A 23,554-nucleotide genomic window follows, 5' to 3' on the forward strand; every position below is an offset into this window, starting at 1 on the left:
CTTTGGCAGCTACCTGACCTTTCCATGCAATGTCTATTGTGTTCTCAATAGTTAAATATAAATGATATAGAAATTACAACATGTTAACAGGCTATTTGGCCAATTGGGAGAATCCCAATGGAAAGTATTTAATATCAGTGCAGCATGGGTTTTGCCAGTCGCTTGCATAAATGCAGTAATTATTGTTACAAACCAGCTGCAGATTCATGGAGTAATAATCCTTCTGATTCATACAAGGCACACTATTGCCAAGAGGTGCCTAAAGGACGACATGGAAGTCATCTGTTACCCAATGCTCTTTTGGAAATATAGCCATATGGAACAAAAGGATAGGCTCCACGAAGAACTTTGTAGTTATTAGCTATTTTGAACAGTGTCCTGTCATTTGTTTTTGTCTATGCATTGGAGACTGATTAATCTTAGGCATCTTCAGTGCTAATTTGGAATGGCTTTAAAGCAGAAGTTCAATTCAATAATCACATTGAAAATCACAAGGAATACTTCTTTCTCTTAGAATGTGGCTAAAGTTCTTCCTTCAGCAAGTTGCAAAGCGTCCTTATCACCTACGTTATGAAACATGGCTATTAAAGGCACTATTCCTAAGAAATATTCAGAAAAGTTCTTTTTGGCAGGTAGATGTGGCCAAAATGGTAAGGTCTGGCCATCTTGTCATTCAAAATAGCCTCCTGCTTGTCCTCTAAATATACCAAAATGTAAGAGGATACCAAATGAAAATCCTTTTGTGGCGAAAGAGGAAGAAGTCTATTAAGTGCTGTTCAGGTAAAGCCTGCAATTTACACACATATTGGACTGAACTTTCCAGCAGGCACCCAGTTCCCAACATTGAGCCTATATGGGTGTCTCGCGCCTGCCCATTTTGTTAGCTCACCCATTGGTATGAGCTTACGGGAGTGGCCTTCTAATTATCCACCTCTGCACTTGCCATTCTATTAAGGATGGCCGGCAGGTTCTCAAGGCTGTAGGCCAAATCAGCAGGCCTGCAGCAATATCAGGCTGGACGATCCAAAGGAAAACATGGATGCTGCTGAGACAGACAGGCAAGCATGATGGCGACTCAACATGAAGGTATGCTTGGTTTACTGCAGTGAGGTCATCAAACAAAGAGGCCCAAAGCTAGTAGGGTCATCAGGCTGCAGGGAAAACTCCTCAACCGGAGTGGTGACAGACCAGTTTGTGGTCTTTCAGCCCTGTGGTCCATTACTGGGGCATGGAGTCTCCAGGTCCGATGGCCTCCCGGCACGAGATGGCAGCCTCCGCACTTAGCGTGGACTGTTATGACATCAGTAAAATAATGCACAGTTGCTGTAATTGGCAGCCAACTCCCCAGAGATGGGCGGCCAACTCAGTCTGTCTCAGTAAAGACCCCAGGGGAATGCATTGGGGAGCCATCACCACTAAGCTCCTCCTTATTTTCCTGTCCCACATCCACCTCAAACCCCATCTCCAAGGCGCCAGGAAAATTCAACCCATGGCTTCCCTAATGTTGCCGCAAAGCTTTCTTCTGAAATGAAGTCTTGAGCTGTCCTTAAAGTTTCAGCTTGTCATTTCAAATGTGGAGCACTTCCTAGATGCAGCTTTCGAAGTCCCAGTGCCCACTTTATATGGGCACAGCCTACCTCTAACCTGCAATCAGTGAAAAAGAAGAAATCTGGTTGCAGGTCACAATGAAGTAACTGCACCTCAAATTTACATGCCAATGCCTCCTGGATGCACAAGGAAACAGCATAGTGACTGGAAGTTACAGTGGAATGCTATCAGGGCCAAGACCCAGGTTAATTTTTAAATTTACATTGTTTCTCTTACCCACACTCAAAACATAGGTGCACCTGTAGTGGACATGACAGGAAAGTGTTTTATTTAGTGTTTTATTACTTGTTTGACCATTCAATTAAAGATTTCAAATCTGTAAAATGGCATAACCACCCATTTGAATACCGTCTGCTATATCACAGCCTTCATCACAATGTGCAGTTTTTACAATATATTCTGGAAGATACCCATCATTTTAAGAGATGTCATGGGTGGGCTGCATCACAGTCAGGACTATTTATGGTGTTGAAGCTGTGTGTCATATAGCTCCATGACTACTTTTGTGTTGTGTTTTCATATGGCATGTCATAAAGAAGTATTGGAGGGGAGGCACTAATTGCTCTGGAGTTACTGCTATAGTGTACAATGGATTGGTAGCAACTACCTCCCCTGTGATTACCTCCGCCACTGAAGTGGGCGGAGGTAATTTTTTGCCTGTTTGTTAGTCTGTTTGTAAACAATATACCTTAAAAACTAATAGACAGATTTCAACAAAACTTGGTACACAGATAGGATATGATCCAGGGGAGAAATAACTAATTGTTTGCCAAGTTGCATATCGGATTTTTTTAAAGGATTTGTTAACATTATAAAGAGGGCAAATTAACTTTTTTTAAGAGTGTTGTGAGTTATTTATTTAGAATATTATTAATTATTTTAGAATGTTGTGGATTCTCTCAGCTGCTATGATGGAATTTGTCACAGCTGTCGAAATGCGAGCAAAGTTTTCAGAGCAGATTGTCGGATGTGGATTGGCTTGAAACCTGCTCAGTGAGATGGAAGCTCTTAATAAAAAGATTTTTTTTCTCAACTTTGTGCTTACAGAGAGGAAAAAAAACTCAATGAAGAGCTGTTTAATTATATTAATGTTGAGTTAACAGCATGGTGGGAAATTGCTCTCAAATGAGTGCCCTTTTCACCATGTGATAAGTTGCTGATCAGTATCAGGTGCTTGACTGAAGCGAGAGCGAGTTATACAGCTTCCAGCAGTTAGTGTGGAGCTGTGCTAACCAGGAAGAAGCTATGTGCATATGTCCTTAGTCAAAGTAAGTAAAACAAAAGAAATAGTGGAAACTCACCTTCAAAATGAGGACATCAAAGAGAGTCCAACTATTTTTTACTCACTTCACTAGGTGAAATCTTTTTGGATTAAACCACTTCCCAATGGCTTTTATAAATTCTGATATCCCAAATCTCTTACCGATTACTCTAATTAGCTTAACCATTCACTCATAAAATGCAGAATTCTAGTGGATGAAACAACTTTACATTCACTTTTATTATGTGGAATTCCTGACCTAAACATCATTTCATCTGCTTTCTCTGATTTTTAATGTCATTGCAAATACAAAAGGTTGAACATTGTGTGTATAGTAGGTTATTGTTCAAATTAGGTTTCTGCTTTTGTTTTGGCCACTTTGCTCTTGACCCATTTCTGACACATTTAATGGCCATTCTGGATAGATGTGGCACATTTCTTCGTAAGGTAATGATTTATTAATCAGGATAAAGCAACTATAATTGCTGGTAAACTGGAACAATGGGTTCTATTTAGACTGCAGCAATTATACTGAAATGCTACCGGCAATTTCAGAGGGTTAGACATTCTGTCAAATAAGTTTCAGGAAGAATTCTTCCAATCTAAAACTGTCTGGTCTTGTTGAAATTTCATTCAAAAATGAAATTGTAATTATAAAAAAAGGCAAAATAAAAAACTGGGTGTTTACAATACAGGCCTGGGGATTACAACATACAATTAACCTGCACCCATTTGTTGCAGTGCAGCCACCACACACACTTTGTGTGATTTGTGGAAATATTAGTTAACATGGCAACTGGAGTAGGCCATTCAACTCTTCTAGCCTGTTCTACCATTCAATATAGTTTGGCTGATTTCCACCTCACAGCCCTTCCTGGCCTTCCACCACCAAGTCTTGTTCTCTCACTCTCAAGTGGCAAACATTCCAGAAGAGGAGAAAGAAAACACCTAAAAGATACTCTGAAGCTCTTCTTGAAGTGTGCAGCATTGATCTTAATTACTGGGAGGAGCTCGCTCCCAATTGTTCAGAATAGTGTCAACTTGTCCATCAAGTTGCATCATGCTTCAGGTTCTAACATCTTAATGATGGAGTAGAGAAGGAAAGAAACTAAAGCAAATCCTCCACTCTGAATCCCATTACCTCATGGGACGACCTGCCCCATGTGCCCAAAGATCTTGCTCATTCGCATGAAGATGCATGGCAGAAGCTCACAAACCTGAATTTGCGTCATCCTCAAATTGACGGACAGTGGACAACAACAGCTAATCTGTACCTTAATTTTATTTAGCATGCTTTGTTCTATATCCTTTGAGAAAAGTTTCTTTTTATCCACCATATGGAATCGCGATTTTTGTTTAAATCATCCCTCCACCTTCCAAACTCACAATGGAATACAAGTCTTAAGTTTATGCAAACTGCCCAATAATTTAACTGGTTAAGCCCTTTTATTATCTGTGCTATACAACTTCCAAGGTCAATTTATCTTTCCTGAAAATTTGATCCCCAAAATTGAACTTCGGATGGGATCTCTGTACAACTGAGACATCACTTGTTAAATGAGTAGTTCATATCTTTTTTCAGATAAAAGATCTGAGGAACTTTGGAGGATCTCTCTGGAGGAAGAGAGCATAATACAATTAATAAACTCAAAAGTGAGTTCCAGCTCCTTTGAAAAAGGCCAACATTTCATTAGCCTTTTTGATGACTTGTTGTACAAGTACACTAGCTTTTGTTGATTTTTTTTATGTGGACACCTTTGCTTTTTCATAGCTCCTATTCTTGTCATTAAGAAAATATTCTGACTTGTCTGTCTCAGATCCAAAGTGAATGTCAACATGCATCTGCACATTGAACTACAACTTCAATTCCTGGATCTAGATTGCTTTAGGGAATAATAATTAATGCACCTGAAAGTCCATCACCTATCTCTTTTAATTTCCAAGGTGAAAAGCATCAGGTACTGAAGATTTGTCTTTATTACATCTTAGTTTCTCCATTACCATTTGTTTGTACTTTTATTAAAACAAATATGTTCTATCCCTGGATTCGTTGTTATGTCCCCTTATACCAATGGTATTATGCCCTCTTCCTCTCGAGTGAAAAAATATACAAAGCACATATTTAATAGGTTTGACATTTTCTTATTATCCACTATAGTCTTGTATGCACCATATTTAACAAACCCATATTCACTGTAGCTATTCTCTCAATTTGTTAATAAAAAAACTGTTGCTGTTAGTTTTGATATCCCATGTACATTTTGCTTTTGCCCTCATACCTCTTTTGTTAGTTACTTTATATCCCTTTGTTGCTTTTTATAGCTCTCTGGACTCCTACTTATCCTTGCATCGCCACAAGTCGCCTTTAAGCTTAAGAATGTCTCTTTCTTCAATTGTTGAGCAAGGTTTCTTAATTACACAAACAGAGTCTTTGCCTTTAAGGGAATGTATTGGTTTTTGTATTACATTAATAACTCCCTTGAAATCTTCCTGCTATTTGTAAGGTTATGCATTAACTCTTCAGCCCAGATTATGGGATCAATTCATTTCTCATCCATTCAAAGTTCGCCTTATTTTAAAATACTGCTTCAACAGGTAGGAGACAACATGACACTGGCATGACAGATTATGCTTACAGCAATAAATAAGATTTTTTTAAAAATAGATATTTATTGGAGAATCAACTTGGAGAGTAGGGTGGCATTAGTGAGAGGACCTTATCTTTCCCAATGTGAGCTGGACAACAGATTGAAATAGAAGAATATCAGAAATGTGTGGTCAAAGCATGCAATGATTGAGAATCAGGCTGGAATGAAGAGGAGATGGGAGGGAGATGGACACAGAATTTTTGAAATCCGAGTAGAAACTTAAACACAATTAAGAGACGATGACTATTATCGGGAGTAGCTAGTGATTCCTTCATTGTGAAACACGTTGAAGAGCTTTGGCTCGTTCAATGAAATTGTACTTAGTTTGGGAAACAGGTGTAATTTTTATCAGATAAGATGGATAATAATGGAATGACATTTACTTTATATTTGTTTGAAGTAGCATGTTATCAGATTTGATTTTAATTTTGATTTCCAAACATGAGTTTACTTTTGAAATTGAGTAGAATTAGGAAAAAGCAATGGCTTGGCACATATTCTTTTAAACCACTCGGGAAGTATATTTCTAGCTGAAAATGTGTGTATAATCATACAGTCATAGAGTTAAACAGCACAGAAACAGGCCCTTTGGCCCATCGTGTCCGTGCCAGCCATCAGGCACCTATCTATTCTAATCCCATTTTCCAGCACTTGGCCCATAGCCCTGTATGCTATGGCATTTCAAGTGCTCATCTAAAAACTTCTTAAATGCTGTGAGGGTTCCTGCCTCTACCACTCCCTCAGGCAGTGTGTTCCAGATTCCAACCACCCTCTGGATGTAATTTTTTTCCTCAAATCCCCTCCAAACCTCCTGCCCCTTACTATACATCTATGCTCTCTGGTTATTGACACCTCCACTAAGAGGAAACGTTTCTTCCTATCTACCCTATCTATGCCCCTCATAATTTTGTACACCTCTATCAGGTCCCCCTCCCAGCCTTCTCTGCTCTAAGGAAAACAACCCAAGCCTATCCAATCTCTCCTCATAACTGAAACGCTCCAGCCCAGGCAACATCCTGGTGACTCTTCTCTGCACCCTCTCCAGTGCCATCACATCGTTCGTATAGTGTGGCGACCAGAACTGCACATAGTACTCCAGCTGTGACCTAACTAGCATTTTATACAGCTCCAAAATAACCTCCCTACTCTTATATTCTATGCCTCGGCTAATAAAGGCAAGTATCCCATATGCCTTCTTAACTACCTTATCTACCTGTGCTGCTGCCTTCAGGGATCTATGGATATGTACACCTAGGTCCCTCTCATCCTCTGTACTTCCTAAGGTGCCACCATTCATTGTGTATTTCCTTGCCATGTATGTATATACATATTAAAGATGTTAATTAAATAATTGAGATGTGTGCATATTTATAAATTTGTGCACTGGGCCTTGACTTTCCCAGGAACTCATGCAATTACATAGGCCAAATGGTCTTAAAGCCACTTCTGATAATAGCCTGTAGGATGAACTTACTTAATGTAATCTTTTCAGGCACAATATCACTTACAACCAATATACATGTAGAGACATGAGAAAATCCATCATTTCACAAAGAGTTCTATCACCCCAGACAAATGGAGCTACTTTATGCAATTAAGATTAGAGATAGGCAATAAATGCTGGCTGAGTCAGTGACGCCCAAATCCCATGAAAAAATAAATAAAAAATGATTAAATCCAAAATACTTAAAGAGCTATTCTATATCAAATTAGTATCTGCTGATTAGAAGCGTGTCTATAGCGTAATGATGACATTCTGTGTGGGAATGAAGGCAATCACATTTGTCAACGCTTATAGTTCCAAAATAAAAAGTTTTAAAAATAAAACTAGCAAATTTTCAAAACACCAAAACGTCTGTGTGAACAGCACAATTTCCTGTCTGAAAGTAGTAATATTGGTGGGATTTAATGTAGGCGACAGGGGTCTTGCCATCAGCTGCAAAGTCCCGCATTGCCCCTTTTGGGGAAGACCCACTGTATTAAGTGCCAATCAGGCAGTTAACAAGGCAGTAGCAGCCCTTCCCTGGGATCAAGGATCCCGGGACTGGAAGCCTCGCCCACAGAACCATGGGTCATTCAGAGGCTGGTAATTGCTTGGCAGTTTCACCAGGGATGGGGTGGTTGCTGCTGGTAATGCACCCAGCTGAAGCTCCGGATCGCTGAGGGACCCAAGCCACAGTTAAGTGATGGTGGGAGAGGGGGTCACATGGTGGGGTTCATGGGGATGGAAGTGATTCTCAGCGGGCACCCACTTCCCGATGCCAGGTACCTCGATCAGCATTGAGTAGCTTTGAATGAGGGTCTCTCCCGGCAGCCCCAAGTAACCCTAACAGAGTTTGCTTTTTAGGCTTCCCGCATGGCAAGTCCACACCCATCTCTGGGTGAATACCAACTGCAGCAGAATGAATCCCTTAAGTGGGCATTGTGTACTGGCAACAGGACAGTAAGGCCATCCATGAGCATTCCTTCCACGGACTTAAAGAGGCGGGAAGGTGGCAGGCTCCCTACCTACCACCCTTCTGCCCAATTAAGTTCCCCCACACACCAAACTCACCACTGGGGGGCATTAAATACTGCCCATCATTTCCAATGAGGAGAATTAACAAGTTCTCTTGATGCCATTCTGCAACTGATTGTTAGCAAATATAACTGGCCTGGATTTTGTAGCAGCAATGACACTGAAACTGTCAGCATTCACCATCATTATTTCTCTGAAGCTGATAGCAATTTCTGGAGCCTGCACATGCACAGTTAGATGCAGAAATTTAGATGTTACTATCACTGATTCTATGCTTCCCCATAGGGTTGGCTGATGAAGTCCCTAAAAAGAAATCACTGAATTGAAGAAATTTGCCCTTTTATGCCATTAGTTACTCTGTAAAAACCCTTGAAAAGGTTACACCTTGTTAAATGAGATGCAACTGAGTTTTTAATGTTGCGCTAACTTCATAATTACTGAATAGCCTCACTATTCCTGAAAATTTGTGAAATGTCAAATTTATCAATTATAATAAAATCTACATAATACATTTTAAAAATGTTTTTATTTATGATATTTCAGCTTCTGCCTTAATTCCATGTGTATTGTCCTAACCATTTATTTTGCATCTATGAAATTTTAATTAAAGTAAACAATTCGGTGCATTCCTGGTTTGTTTATGAGAATACTTCAATATGGTTAGCCAGTTACCCTGTTTGATATCATCACTGTTGCCAGATGCCTGGTGATCCCCTTGAATTGGCACCAGATTCAAAATGATGTCAGGAAAGGGGAAATCTATGTCACAGAGATTGATAGATCTTTGTGGGTTGCTATCTTCGAGGTCAATGATTTCTGACCACAAAATCCAGGCCATTATTTCACTGCTGGCTTGGTCAACTAAGTTCAGTTACTTGTTTTCTGTGTGAAGGGCAGATTATCCAAGAATACATGACACTGCAATTGATAATGCTGCACATTTGTTATTCTGACTAGGCTTGTTCTGCAATGTGACAGAATGTGCGTTTATAGCTTTAATCCTTTACATGCAAGTCATTGACCTCAGTTTTAATTTGGAAAAAAAATTAACATTTATTGCTGCAGTGTGTAAACCGTTTAATCACGGATCCTATAGATTGTGAAAACTTGATATAGGTTGAAGAACAGAGTTCAGTATAATCAAATATTCAGTATAATCTGTAAAATCCAATTTGGCAAATTCCTGATACATCAATATAAAAAACAAAAAAACTGCGGATGCTGGAAATCCAAAACAAAAACAGAATTACCTGGAAAAACTCAGCAGGTCTGGCAGCATCGGCGGAGAAGAAAAGAGTTGACGTTTCGAGTCCTCATGACCCTTCGACAGAACTGTTCTGTCGAAGGGTCATGAGGACTCGAAACGTCAACTCTTTTCTTCTCCGCCGATGCTGCCAGACCTGCTGAGATTTTCCAGGTAATTCTGTTTTTGTTCCTGATACATCAAACTCAATATGGGCTATACACATAAATTGTGTGAAAGCCATTATAATTCTGTTGTTAAACAGTAGAAGTACCCAAATACATGGTCAAATTTTTGTAACTGAGATTTCCTTACCCAGAGTTTGTATTCTCGGGGTTTGCAGAGTTGCCAACAAGCTTATCTCTGTTAGTATGCACCAATTGTTCTTCTAATCAACAATCCTATAATATCTTCATAGAATGATACAGTACAGAAGGAGCTTATTCAGCATGTGCTTTTGTCTTATGGGGACAACAAAAAAGTTGCACTCTGACGTTAGCACAGGCAACATTGTGGGTTTACATTGAATGTTTTTCATCCTCCATGAAAGAAACTATCCAATATAAACAAGTGGCTACTCACACATAAGTAACCTTTGACAGATTATCATCTAGTGATTACAAGTAGCTGCACTGATAATAATTATAGCACTTACTTAAAACAAATGTTGCCCCTGATGGTATATGTATTGGTTAAGTTTCAAAAGATGTTTTGGTGACACACAATTCTGGAACTGTTTATACAATCAACATCATGCACTGAAATAAAAACAGGACAGATGATCAGTGCTATATTATCCTCTGATTATATGACAGTCCACTCATCTGTGTACCCTTATGACACTGGAACAGATTTTCCCCTTTTGCACTTGAGCATAAATGATTGCTTGAGTAAAGCACAATTATGATTGCGCACCATCATCAGATATATTTCAATTTCCTGTCGATGTAAATTAGTGCACTATAACAATTAATGTGTAAAAAACAAAATGGTGGATTCCCCTCAGAAATTTTGTGACTTGCAAGAAATTTCAGAGAAAATTAATTTCTGCAGCTTGGCAGCTCTGAGCTTTGGGTCCTGGAAGGTTAATGTTTTTGAGTGCTTTAAGCCAAGTTAAGTGAAAATAAGTTCTAGACCATTTTTCAACCCTCATACAGATAAAACACTCACATTGTTAAAGTGTTCTTTATAGGGGGAAATTCCATGATTTCATGCAATCAGTGGGGACAATGTTCGAAAGTAACACATCAGAGATAGAGTAGCAACACTAAGTCCAAACTTTGTTACGATCACATCATTTGCCCATAAGGCTTACAAAGAGATGGACACTACTTTTAAAAAGCAACATGGGATATGAACACAGTACCTTCACAAAATGGACTCAAGAGTCAGCTGACTTCTTTTGTGGCTTCTGTACAGAGACAGGCATGCCTGAACATATCTCTAGAAAGTTGCTTCAAATGAAATTGGCCTTCCCTGGTGCTGATTGACTATCCTTCACCATTTCAATGGAAGAGACTTAAAATGACAATGGCTGTCAGACTGGCTGGCCCAATGAAAATGGAATTTCAAATAAAGACATTTCAGAGGCTAATCATAGCTGGAATGTTGATAAGATAGCAAACACCCTCCATAGTGTGGCGAATTGTTTAGCCGTCAACCCATTGTGTGGATAATGGAAAAACAGCGATACTGGTGTCACGTGATAGAAACTGGCTTGTGATAAAAAATACCTAGAAGAACCCTATTAAGCCATAAAAATAGGCCAAGGCAGGTCAGTCTGAGACACAAAAACTAGAAGGAAGCAATCTCTCACCCAGCATAAGGGCAGACCTAGTTCAGAGAATTAGGCAGAGAATTGAGGCTTGTTCATTTTACCAGCCGGAGTATATTTCTTAACTAAAATAGTTTGACCAACTTCGACTGAAAAGCCCCATGTTTGCTGTTGTTTGGGGTAAACCAGTGTGAATTCATCACCAGAAACCTCCAATGTTCATTTTTCTTCAAAGCATCATGAAGGGATGCTTTGGTCCTGCAATGTTTCAATTACAATCTTGAGGTCTGATTAGAAGTTTAGAAGTGACCTAATTTTACGCTTTAAGTAATGTAAGTTCATGTTACATCTTTATGTGTGTGTGTGTGTGTGTGTATCTAGTATATGTGAGGAGTGAGTGTTGTTGCAATTACATTTCGTTGTTGTGAGAAATAAACATTTATCCTTTCTTTTGATTTAAACTTAAAAGAAAGCCTGTTCATATCAGTACTTTAAAGTCACAGCACTCAAGGGAGTTAAAACGCTCCTCTAAAATACATCTATTTTATTGCAGTCAGCCAAGAGGTGAGAAAAGGCAGAAAGTTATCCAACATCTCTCCCCACCTGTAGCACCTTCCAATCCTCACTCCTTCCAACAGGGAGTGCAAGATCATGGAATTTGTCATATATTCACAATTACAACTTATCATAGCAGCAAATCTTTCACATAGACTTACAAGCTAGTATCATGAGGAGCTGAAGTGGCTGCTAAGAGTCAGTGATGGCATTGGATGTTGGGGAAGAGAGAAAAACTAGGGAAAAAATTGGAATGGGAGACTATGGGTTGAGAGTAATGGGTGGCATGTCGTTGGATGGGGAGACAGAGAAATGAGGGTCAGGGAAAGAGGGAAAATCAGGGTGAGTGGTGGTATGAAGCCCTTAAATGTTATTAATTAGCCACTTAAGAGCCTCAATTGGCATCCGGGCAGGAGGGCAGTATTTGACCAGCCCTCCCCTGGCTTAATAGGGGGAGTCAGGAAGCTGACAAGCACTCTGCCTCCTGCCTTCCCTCCTGATTCTACTGCCCCTCTTGCCCTACCCACCCGCCTTCCAGCCCACTCCTGCAGGGGGAATTAAATTCAGCCCAATATATGCAGAGATCCTTCATGACAGTTCTGATGCAAGAGAGAAGAAAATCATTCGCTTGTGCCTGACTGAAAAGGCAAGCATAATTTTAAAAATTGGTCATGAGAACAATGTGGGAGGGAAAACATTGGAGTAAGCTGCTAATGGAGTAGCAGAAATTCAGCACAGCTGAAGAGGAGTTAGAAGGGTACAGAGTAGTAACAGAAAGAAGGGCAGACAGCTGGCAATCACAGGGTGCATGTTGCAGGAGAATAGCAAACTCTGTTTACTATGGGGAAACAATGAGCATCATGCATACTGTAGTGGCAAATCAGTCATTTGTGTAAAAGACAAGGTATTAGTAACTCTTTGTAGATTACAAAGTTTGTATACTACAGGGCTGTGCATATTAACAGTGTACAATTTGTTCATTAACATTAATTTTTAACATTGATGGAGTCCTGCATTATCAATATCAGCTCAATTCTTTGGTTTACTTTGGCAAGTAAAGGTATCAAAGGCTAACGGCTTTATGAAAAACAAAACAAAAAGTGCATTCTTTTGTTCACTGGCTGAAAAGCCAGAGAAAACCCATCGTGGCCATTTTCAGATGCCTCAACAGAATTAAATGTCAATCAGGCAGTGAACTTCTCACTGTCAGAACTTCCATGCTTTTAAAGGCAAAGAGCCCATGTCCAAGAACTACTGGCCATTTAGAGGTCACAGGGAACTGGGTCGGGCTCACCCTGGGCAGCTAGCCAGACCCTGGAAATTGGTGGTGGGGAGGGGAATCTCCCTGGAGATTGGTGGGGAGTTGGGGGGAGGGATCTTTCAGCAGGGGCTACTCTTGCCACTGAAGGGAGCCCACCATGGGAGGTGGTGGGAATAATATTCATGCCACACAAGTGCCAGGCAATGACCATCTCCAACAAGAGAGAATCTAACCATCGCTCCTTTACATTCAATCGCTGAATCCCCCACTATCAACATCCTGGGGGGTTACCATTAAACAGAAACGGAACTGGACTAGCCATATAAATACTGTGGCTACAAGAGAAGGTCAGAGGCTAGGAATCTTATGGCGAGTAACTCACCTCCTGACTCCCCAAAGTCTGTTCACAATCTACAAGGCACAAGTCAGGAGGTGATAGCACACCTGGATGAGTGCTGCTCCAACAATACTCAAGAAGCTTGACACCATTCAGGACAAAGCAACCCACTTGATTGGAACCCCATCCATAAACATTCACTTTCCCCACCACCGACGCACAGTGGCAGCAGTGCGCCCCATCTACAAGATGCACTGCAAAAACTCAATAAGGCTCCTTAGACAGCACCTTCCAAACCCACAACCGCTACCATCTAGAAGGACAAAGGCATCAGACGCATGGGAACACCACAAGCTAGAATGTCCTCTCCAAACTACTCACCATCCTTTTTTGGAAATATATCACCGTTCCTTCACAGTTGCTGGGTCAAAACCCTAGAACTCCTTTCCTAACAGCACTGTGGGTGTACCTACAACATATGCAGCGGTTCAGGAAGGCAGCTCATCGCCACCTTTTCAATGGCAATTCGGGATGAGCAACAAAATGCTGGCCTAGCCAGAGATGCCCACATTCCATGAATAAATTTTAAAAGAAGGCAATGCACTGCAGCGTCAGTGAGTTAGAGAATGGATGTGGGGATGACAATGGACAAGAAAGTCTCACCCATTTGTTGCATTACAGGCAGCACTCAAATTTCATGCTGCCTGCTCATTTACATGATAGCACCCCTAAACTAAACACGCTGTTGAGCAGCTGCACATCTCAACAAGGGCCTGCATCTCTTATACAGGAGGTGCATTCTGACTGCAGTAGGTGTTGAAAGTAGCTGGGGGAGATAGTCATCTTAATGATGCAGCAAGGGAGAGAGAGAGTTTGGTTCAAGGTTCTTAGGCACAACACTGGAGGCAGCCACGACGGGTCAAATGGCCATCCAGACAAACTCTCAGAAGGCAGTAGCAGCAGATATCCCTCATAGTCAATGCAAACAATGTAACTACATCATCTTTAACTGGAAGCAAGTGGTCTGAACAGAATCCTTGAAATGCAGAGAACCACCAGATGCAACATCACTCCCAGTAGATTTAATCAACTTTAAGTAGCAATAGAAAACTCAGCACTTCTACAAACTCAGACAGAGCGAGTACAAATAATTCAGCAATAGCCTGAAAGGAGTTGATTGTCCCTTTAAATAGCGCTGGTGTTGGGGAGGGGTCCTTCCAGCTTCTGAGCACAGGTTCAGCTATATGCATTTAAGAGAGCTCTCTTGGACATTAGCTGGAGCCTTCAGGTTGAATGTGTCCCCCACTCTCAACCTGCCGACATCAAATCAGTATTACACTCTGACTGACATCAGTTTACACACTCTCCATGCTTCCAGCTCACATTCCTAACACATGCGTTACTACCTCACCAAAAGGGCGCCTGCACCAGAAGTGTATGTGGGTAGCACCAATGCCATTTTGCACCCAAAACGGCACCCATAATGCTGACAATACTGGCGCTACGAAGCTGAATTTTGCAACCAGTATTTTTTATTTTTGAATTTGAGGGACAGCATGGAAAATGTATTAACCGTATAATAAATCAGGACGCTTTTCAAAAATATGAGGCATCAACAAGCATGAGTCTCAATTTGCCACAAACACATTGTGATAGAAAACTGAATGCAACTAAAATAATGAGTTTTATAAGCTCCCTTATGAGCTTACAATAAAGCAATTACTTGTTGACTATAATTTAATTCTCCTCTTTTCTGACCTCTCAGTCAGTTAATTATCAGGAAGGTCATCACCATTCCTAAAGCTGTACACAATGGTAAGGTTTGGCAATGAAGTAGGCAGAAGATAACCTCAAGCTGCATTTTGATCCTTGAGTGGACAAGAGAAATAAATGCTCCTTATCACTACAAGGAAAGCTTTCAGATAGGGAAGGTTATGCAAATACTGGAGGGAACATGACAAAGTGCAGGGATTAGATGGTGTGTCGACCATAAACAAACTAGAAGCCGTGTTAAATGAGTGATCACCACTCCCCGTCAGACAGGCACCAGATGGTTAAATCTTTTTCTTTTGAATTCCCTTTTTTTTTCAAAAATATTGAGAGATTTAATAGGTAAACTGCCAAACAGTGCCAGAAATCCTGAAAGCATGAAGAAGGATTGTCCTCCTTTGATTTGTATTATTTATCACTTTATTGTGCTTAGTTGCAGATCTTCCAACCTGAGGGAAATTTTGATGATGATACAGCTACGTACTGAAGGCACAGTGTATGGTCAATGTATTGCTGGACATCAAAAGTCTGCATTAAACTTTAAGAAGTCTTAAATTGCTATAACGTTCCTTTTATACTACTTGATTCAAGATACCCGAAATAACTAAAACTAAATAAGAAAGTGCTTATTAAAAATGTAGGTAATTGTTCTGAAATAATGTTGTCATCCTTGAAATGAAGGCAAGTTTGAAGGTTTAAGTCCTTGGCGAATAGTGTGTTGCTGTTAATATAATAAGGGCTAATTACCAGTCTCATGTACAGTGCCTCCTCAACTCTGGCAGCTCTGTAATGAAAACCATCACTTGAGACTTTATTGTAAGGTATGTAAGGTTCATTTGTAGTGCTGTAAAACTTTGTTCTGGTAATAACTCTATCCCCCTAAAGTGTCTGGCATGGCTGCAATATTACACAGATGTGACAAATTTGCAATAAATCACTGACAAATAGCACTGTTATGCAGGGAAACCCTGTACACCATGCCAGCCTTATTTTGAACTACATTAAAAATTACATTGAATAATACTTGAGGTTCAGTTCCACAACTAGCAATGCTTAATTGTGTAAGAGGAGTTTGTTGGGAAAGAAAAAATTAAAACAAACTTGCTCTAATATACCTCCTCCTCACATTTTGGGTCTACCAGGAGAGTGGGGCACAGGAATAAAGAATGACAGTAAAAAGCGGGAAAGGGAGAAAATTTGCTTCTGGATTATTGCAGTCAAATGAGAATTTATGCCTTAAAAAAATGTTTTTTGAATTTAAGAAACTGGCAGCTTACCCCTTTTGAATTCCCCCTCTATGCTGTCCCTTCTGTTTTTTTTTTCTACCCCTAACAACATAATTTATTTCTCCAGCAGAAAAGCCAATTGAATAAATTTGCTTCTAGTCGAACTCACTCAGTAAACCAGTTGATAGGATTTCTGTGAATGCTGGCGGGATGAACCACCCATCAATTGGTTTTTGTGGGCCAGAGCTTCATCTCCATTGAAACTTTTCCCTAACAGATCACTAAAATCATTAGCTACTTATCACTGCTCCATTGGTATACCAAAGCTACTTTCCCTATCTGGAATAGAACTTACATGGTTCCTGTTTTGTGGTTCAATATATGTTAACGTGGAATAGCAGTTAATATATTTTCAAAAGACATTGCCACTTATACAAAACTAGTCAGAAACATTTTTGGATTATTTTCCCCCTCATATTAGGTATGAACCTCCTGAAAGTGCTGTTAGCAGTCTCCTGTTACCTTAGCATAGTAGCATTCTTCATGTGTGATCAAGTTGATGCAGGTACTGTTCTTCCTCAACATCCACATCTTTGCAGCAGTGGTCAATCAGGAGAGGAATCCTCTATGATTGTTTCCATCCTTTATCTTGTGATATTAAGGCCAATTCTAGTACCCCCAGTGCTAAACAAGTTAAAACCAGATTGCTCAGCACAAAGGATAGGACCTGGGATATAATGAGTAACAGAAGGGAAACCCTTGTTATTCATCCATTCTGGGAAATGTTCTCTTTAATTGTCCATTCAAGCCTGAAAGATGATTGGTATTAAAAAATCTTCCAATCTAACCACTGAGGTGTTGAGTAAGCTTTTGCAGTGATGTTGTATAATCTAATTCAAATTACATTTAATTAATTTTCACCGAAGTCTGCTTGATTTTAGGAAAGTCAGTAGGGGATCATGTGAAGAAGTCACATCCAACCAGAATTTTACATTTTCTGGTGGGCAGGAAGAGTGACCAGGGATGGGCCCATGTCAAATGGGCAGGCATTAATTTAAATATCCATCTGGAGCCATGTCAGGCAACAAATGTAAATTTCAAATGTATACCCTTGTTTACTAAGCAGCAATAAGCATATTGGAGACCATGAAGAAGGTATAAAAACATTTTTCAGCATATTTTTCTGTTAGCACTATTGTTGACCATGATTATGTGCAATAATTGTTGCAGGCTTTTTTCTGCCCCCAATTTCATTACTGCCATTAATAAGACCTGAATGAAAATCTCCTTATCTCACATTCTTGCAGGAAAAGCTAGAGCTTTGGAGGGATGGAGATCAGGCTTGTAAGAGGTGCCCTGTGCCCACCTGCAGGTCCCTAAAAAAACCCACAGCTCCAAGCGATAGTGGTTCATAATGTTTGATAGTTTCTTTGAAGTACACAAATCATGTTTTCTGTGGCATTGCGTGAAAGATTGCTTACCTGGGTAAATAGAAGCCAGCATAGTCTGATTGACACTCATCATTTCTGCAGGCCTTGGCACACCTAACTACAATGACCATTGACATCTGTCTTTGGACTTGGGCAGAAGCAGATGTTGAGTTGTACCATCTGCTGCATGGACATTTGCATAGAACTGTCTTATCCAATGTCACAAATGATTAGTTGCCAACTGAAACTTAGCTCCATCTCTTTGCATACATGCTTGCAATACTAACCTATCTGGAATGGTGTTATGCAGCATCATTATCATTTCAGCAGCAATTAAATGGAAGTAATTTATGGTTTTGCTGCTCCATCACTTGCTTAGAGATTCATGTCAGTTATCCGGAGCTTCCTTTCCCTTCACTTTTGCCAGTTATTTCTTAGCTTCCTATGCGTTTTGCCTTAGAGGTGGCTTGTCATGCCTCTTTTTGGGTTGTTTGAAGGTTTCCAAAGTTAGACATCTATTTTGACACTTCTCTTTATTTGGCCCACTTCCCTTCATTAGATAATTTTCTGTTAGCATCATTGGTATACCCACTTTACTCAACTGAATATGCATACAAACTAATAAATTGACTTTGGGTAATTACTGCAAACCACAAATCTATTTGAGTCCAACTAAAACAACCACTATGGCATAAAATATAACAATATAAGTGAATACATACCATTGGCTGTAGGATATTGACATTACAACAACAACTTATATTTTAATATCACCCTATAGCACTTTACAAAATGGTGCAGGCAACAAGCAGGTGATGAATGGGATTAAAGGACGGAGAGCTGAAAATATGATAGTAAGGTTTTGGAAAAAAGAGATATAGCAATATATAGTGGCTTCAGGATAGAGTACGATTATAGTGATTATGGTGTTGGTCCATTTTAACACCGAGCAAGGAGACTGTCTGCAGCATGTCCTCAAGCTTTATTCCAAAATGTGAGTTCCTGTTGTCAGAGCACTTGCTTTTTATATCAAGTGCTTTCTAACCGTTGCTTACGCTTTACTTCTAGGATACTTTGGTCAATATTTCTTGGCCACTCCACCATCTTACCATTGTGATTCCAGTGGCTGTCAGATAGAACTGTTCAAAAAAAGATGAGGGACAGAATTTTACGATAGCCTGCTGGCGGGTTTGCAGGTGGGAGGGCCTGCTAAGTTCCCTGGGTTGTCCTCCCGTTGCTGCTCCGACCTGTTTGCAATTTTAGAGGGATGGGCAAGATCTATGAAGGCCTGTCCACTCTCGCCCCAATTGAGGCCCCTGGCCAATTATTGGCTACTTATGGGCCACTTCACACCTGGGCTCAATTTTGAGGTTGGCGTCAGATGTTCAGGGGTTGGGGGAGAAGCCCAGCAGGTCACCATGCATGGGCCTCGGACGTAAAAAGGGGCCACACCTCCCTCAAGAGACCCCTTTCCACATTGGGTGCCCCGCCGCCAACTAAGGTCTGCCCCTTGGAGGTGCTCCCTCCTTCCAACCCACGTCTCTCCACCCCTCTCACACCTCACTTCCCCTCTCCACCATGTAATACCTGCACTTACTTATTCCAGGTCTTAGAATCTGGGGACTGTTTGTAGTCTCAGTCCTGGCCACTTTTGCCACTGGCAGCTCTCTAAGCCAGGATTTACACCCCTCAGGTGGAAGTCCTGGCTCCAGCCAATTAAAACTCCTTGGAATCCAAAGGTACCTCTACAGGATTGATAATATTAGAAAGGGGTGAAGCTGAGAGTGAGGACTCCCTACTTTGCGGACTGGATTTTACCATCAGCGAGTGGGGGCAGGGCCCGCTTGCTGACCCATAGAATGATGCGCGGTGACGTCGGGTGGAACTCCCGATGTCACCCCGCCCCATTTAAATTTTCAGGAAGTTGGGGCACCGCAAAATCAGCTTTGCGCCCTCTGACCTGTCAATGGCGATTTGAGGCCATTGACAGAGCAATTAATTAGTGGACCTGTCCGTCCAACCTTAAGGTTGGCAGGCAGGCCAGGAACCCCAGCGCGAACTAGAAAAAGCACAAAACCTCATCCATGGGCAGGATGAGATTTCATGTAGGGTTTTAAAAATTTTAATAAAGTGTTTTTGGGAATTATGAACATGTCCCAACTCATGTGATCTTGTCACATGAGGGGACATGTTAGGGAAATTTAATTTTTCTATTTTGAGCTTTTTCACATTTAGAGCTGATCTCCCTGAGGCTGCACTTAGCCTCAGGGAGATGAGTATGCTCTTTCGTGCGCATGCACGAAAGAGTGCACTCTCAATTTTAGGAATCCCCCCCCCGCAACAGGGAGCGCATAGCGCTTCCCTGCAGACGTCATGCTGGGCAGGCTTTAATTGGCCCACCGTGCATCCGATCAGGGGCACCAATCGAAAGCACACCCGTATGTGCCCACCCATCAACATCCCCCCCCCCCCGATGGGGGGAAAATTCAGCCCCAGGAGTTCTTGCTTTTGCAGCCCATTTAGGACTTATCACAAGACTGAATCGGATACTGATATGATATACTGCCCTCCAATAGGATGGAACTGAGAGCCACCTAAGTCAGAGAAGTTGGGGACCTTTATTAAGATTAGCCAAACGAATTTGAGATTCCTGGGTGCAATAGCTGGTAGGCAATGGAACTTCCAGCAGTGTGCAACATGCACAAATCAGATCCCCTGTAGTGGAGCAGATGCCTTCTGGCTTTGTGGAAATGAGATGCTCTCTCACTGACCCCACAAATGGAAGGCACTGATGGGCACAATCCATCTGTAACCACTATGAATTTTTGGCACCTATGCTTTAAGATTGAAATTAATTGCTGTGTGAAATTTAATATTATGTTTGTATCATCTTATTACACCAAAGAGCTGCTTCTTCTCCAGAATTTGCACAGATACACAAAGAAAGTATAGTTTGCTTTGTCGCGGGACATCTGAACCAGTCTGAATTTCCAGTTCAAGTGCTTTACATGCTTTACAAAATTGAATAAATCCACAAATCCAAAGGCATAAAATTAAAATTCCACTTGTTGAGAAAAGTTGTTTTCTACATTAAACGAGAGCATTACTTAATACACAGCGTTTCCTGATCTGGAGTCCAGTTTATATAGGGCCAGCCCGTAACTGACCTGCAACTAATGGAAATGGAAGAAAATCCATCATAGGCTGGAATTATGCCATGTGTTCCTGACTTGCATATTTATTCAGTAACAAGTCCTTGTTTTAGTTACTATAAATCAAAAATACATCCAAGCAAGGTTGGAAGTTGCAATCAGACACCTGATATAATGGGACTCCATCCATTTTTCATTTGCTTTACTCTAATAATATGCCTCTCTGAGGTGAATATGGAAGGTACACAGCTTTTATAAGTCTAATTAAACAATTAGCTTTCAGCTACTTATTCAAAATCTCTTTTTTTATTTATTCATGAGATATGGGCATCACTGGCAAGGCCAGCATTTATTCCCTTGAGAAGCTGGTGATGAGCCACCTTCCTGAACTGTTGCAGTACATGTGGTAGGGTGTAGCTACCTCTTAGGTAGGGAGTTCCAGTATTTTGACCCAGCAACAATGAAGGAGTGGAGATATATTTCCATGTCAGGATGACTTGTGACTTGGAGGGGAATTTGTCGGTGGTGCTGGTTCCTGTGCCCTTCTACTTCTCATAAAAAGATTTGCATTTATAAGGAGCCTTGAACAATCACATGGGCCAGAATTTTCAGCTCGGCGAGCAGGGGCAGGGCCCGCTTGCCGAGGCATAAAATGACGCAGGGTGATGTCGGGCATGCGTCCCAACATCACCGTGCGTCATTTAGGTTTTCAGTTCGGCAGGCACAGAGCCGACTCAGCTGCATGCCTGCCGAACTGTCAAAGGCCTATTAAGGCCACTTAAAAACTAATTAAACGGATAAACTGAGCTGCCTGTCCAACCTTAAGGTTGGTGAGGCAGGCAACGAGCCCAGGCGGCCTTTGCATTTTTCATGGAACCTCATCCACGGGCAGGATGAAGTTTCATGAAGTGTTTATAAATTCAATAAAAATTTTTTTAAAAACTCATTGAGATGTCCCAGCTCATGGCCAAAAATTTCCCCCCATCAGGGGTTTGTGCGGGGGCGGGTGTGGGCGCGAACCCAATTGGTGCCCCCGATCAGGTGCGTGCTGCCATTTTACGTGGGCGAGCCAATTAAGGCCCGCCCATTGTGACATGTGCATGAAAGAGGGCAGAGATCTCCTTGAGGCACAGGGGGTGCCCAGGGAGATTTGTTTCAGTGTTAAACTTTTAAATAAAGGATTTTTCAACTTTTAAAACATATCGCCTCATGTGACACTATCACATGACCTGGAACATGTCAAAGAATAAATATATAAATTTTTATTAGATTTTAAAACAGTTCATGAAACTTCATCCCACCCGTGGATGAGGTTTTATCAAAACTGCGAAGGCCGCCTGGGCTCTTCGCCTGCCTGCCAACCTTAAGGTTGGATGGGCAACTCATTAAATTGAGATAATTAGGTTTTTAATGGCCATAACAGGCCTTTGACAGTTCGGTTGGTATGCAGCTGAATCGGCTGCGCGCCTGCCGAACTGAAAATCTAAATGAGGTGCAGTGAAACTGGGACTGCCCGCCTGATGTCAGCGCCCGTCATTTTATGCATTGGTGAGTGGGCCCCACCCCCCCGCTCACCGACGGGAAAATGCTGCCCCATGTGACACTGTCACATGAGGAGACATGTCTTGAAATTTTTCTCGTCTATATTTAGATTTTTAAAACTTAAACTAATCTCCTTGAGGCACCTCTGTGCCTCAGGGAGATTTCTGCGCTCTTTCGCATGCATGGAGGCCCTTACTCAGGGAACCCCACCCCCCCTCCCCCCACCCACCCCCGCCGTGCACAGGGAGCACTCAGTGCTTCTGGGTGCATGTCATTCTGGGTGGGCCTTAATTGGCCTGCCCACATAAAATGGTGGCACGGACCCAATCAGGGGCGCCAATCAGGTCCGGCCCCGCACAACCACACACACACACACCCGCCACCCCCCCCACCCCCAACGGAGGAAAAATTCTCCCCATGATGTCCCAATGTGCTTTACAACTAATTAAGTACTTCCGAAATGTGGTCACTGTTGTAATGTGGGAATAGCCCAAAAACAGCAATGTGATAATGACTAAATAATTCTGTTTTCTTTTGTGAAGTTTGAAGGATTGAGGGATAAATATTGGCCAGAATACTGGGAATAAATCCCCTGCTCCTCTTCAAGGGATATATTAAGTCCATCTAAGGTGGGAGATGGGGCCTGGTTTTAACATCTCATCTGAAAGAAGGCACTTCCAACAGTGCTGCACTCCCTCAGTGCTGCACTGGGGCATTAGCCTTGATTTTTGTGCTGTAATGCTGAGTTGCACCTCAACTCTTAACCTTTTGACTTAGAGGTGAGAGTGCTACTGACTGAGCCACAGGTGGTAGCGGCCATGACCTTGGAAGGTGCTGTTGAAGTCCCCTTGGTGAGTTTCTGCAGTGCATCTTGTTGAGAGAACACACCTGTTATGGTGCGCCACTGGTAGAGGTAGTAAATGTTTAAGGTTGTTAGGTGGGGTGCCAATCAAAAAGAGGGCTACATTGTCCTAGATGGTGTTGGTCCCTGAGTGTTGATGGAGCTACACTCATCCAGGTGAGTGGAGAGTATTCCATCATACTCCTGACTTGTGTGTTGTAGATGGTGGACAGGCTTTGGGGAGTCATAAGGTGAGTCACTCATTGTGTGGAAGATATGATTCTGCGAGGATAACTATGCCAGACTGCTGCTTGACTAGCCTGTAGGGCAGCTCTCCAAATTTTGGCGCAAGTTGCCAGATGTTAGTGAGGAGGACTGCATTGGAGGG

The 23,554-nt window shown here is 41.5% G+C and overlaps 1 protein-coding gene across 10 annotated transcripts in view; it reads right to left on the minus strand.

Annotated features, from left to right (window-relative positions):
• Positions 1-23,554, minus strand: part of erc1b (ELKS/RAB6-interacting/CAST family member 1b) — a 1,202,158-nt gene that overhangs the window by 480,223 nt on the left and 698,381 nt on the right. The gene's annotated exons all lie outside the window — the stretch shown is intronic.

This window comes from Carcharodon carcharias, chromosome 21 (assembly GCF_017639515.1).
Source record: "Carcharodon carcharias isolate sCarCar2 chromosome 21, sCarCar2.pri, whole genome shotgun sequence".
In the NCBI taxonomy this organism is placed as follows: Eukaryota; Metazoa; Chordata; class Chondrichthyes; order Lamniformes; family Lamnidae; genus Carcharodon; species Carcharodon carcharias.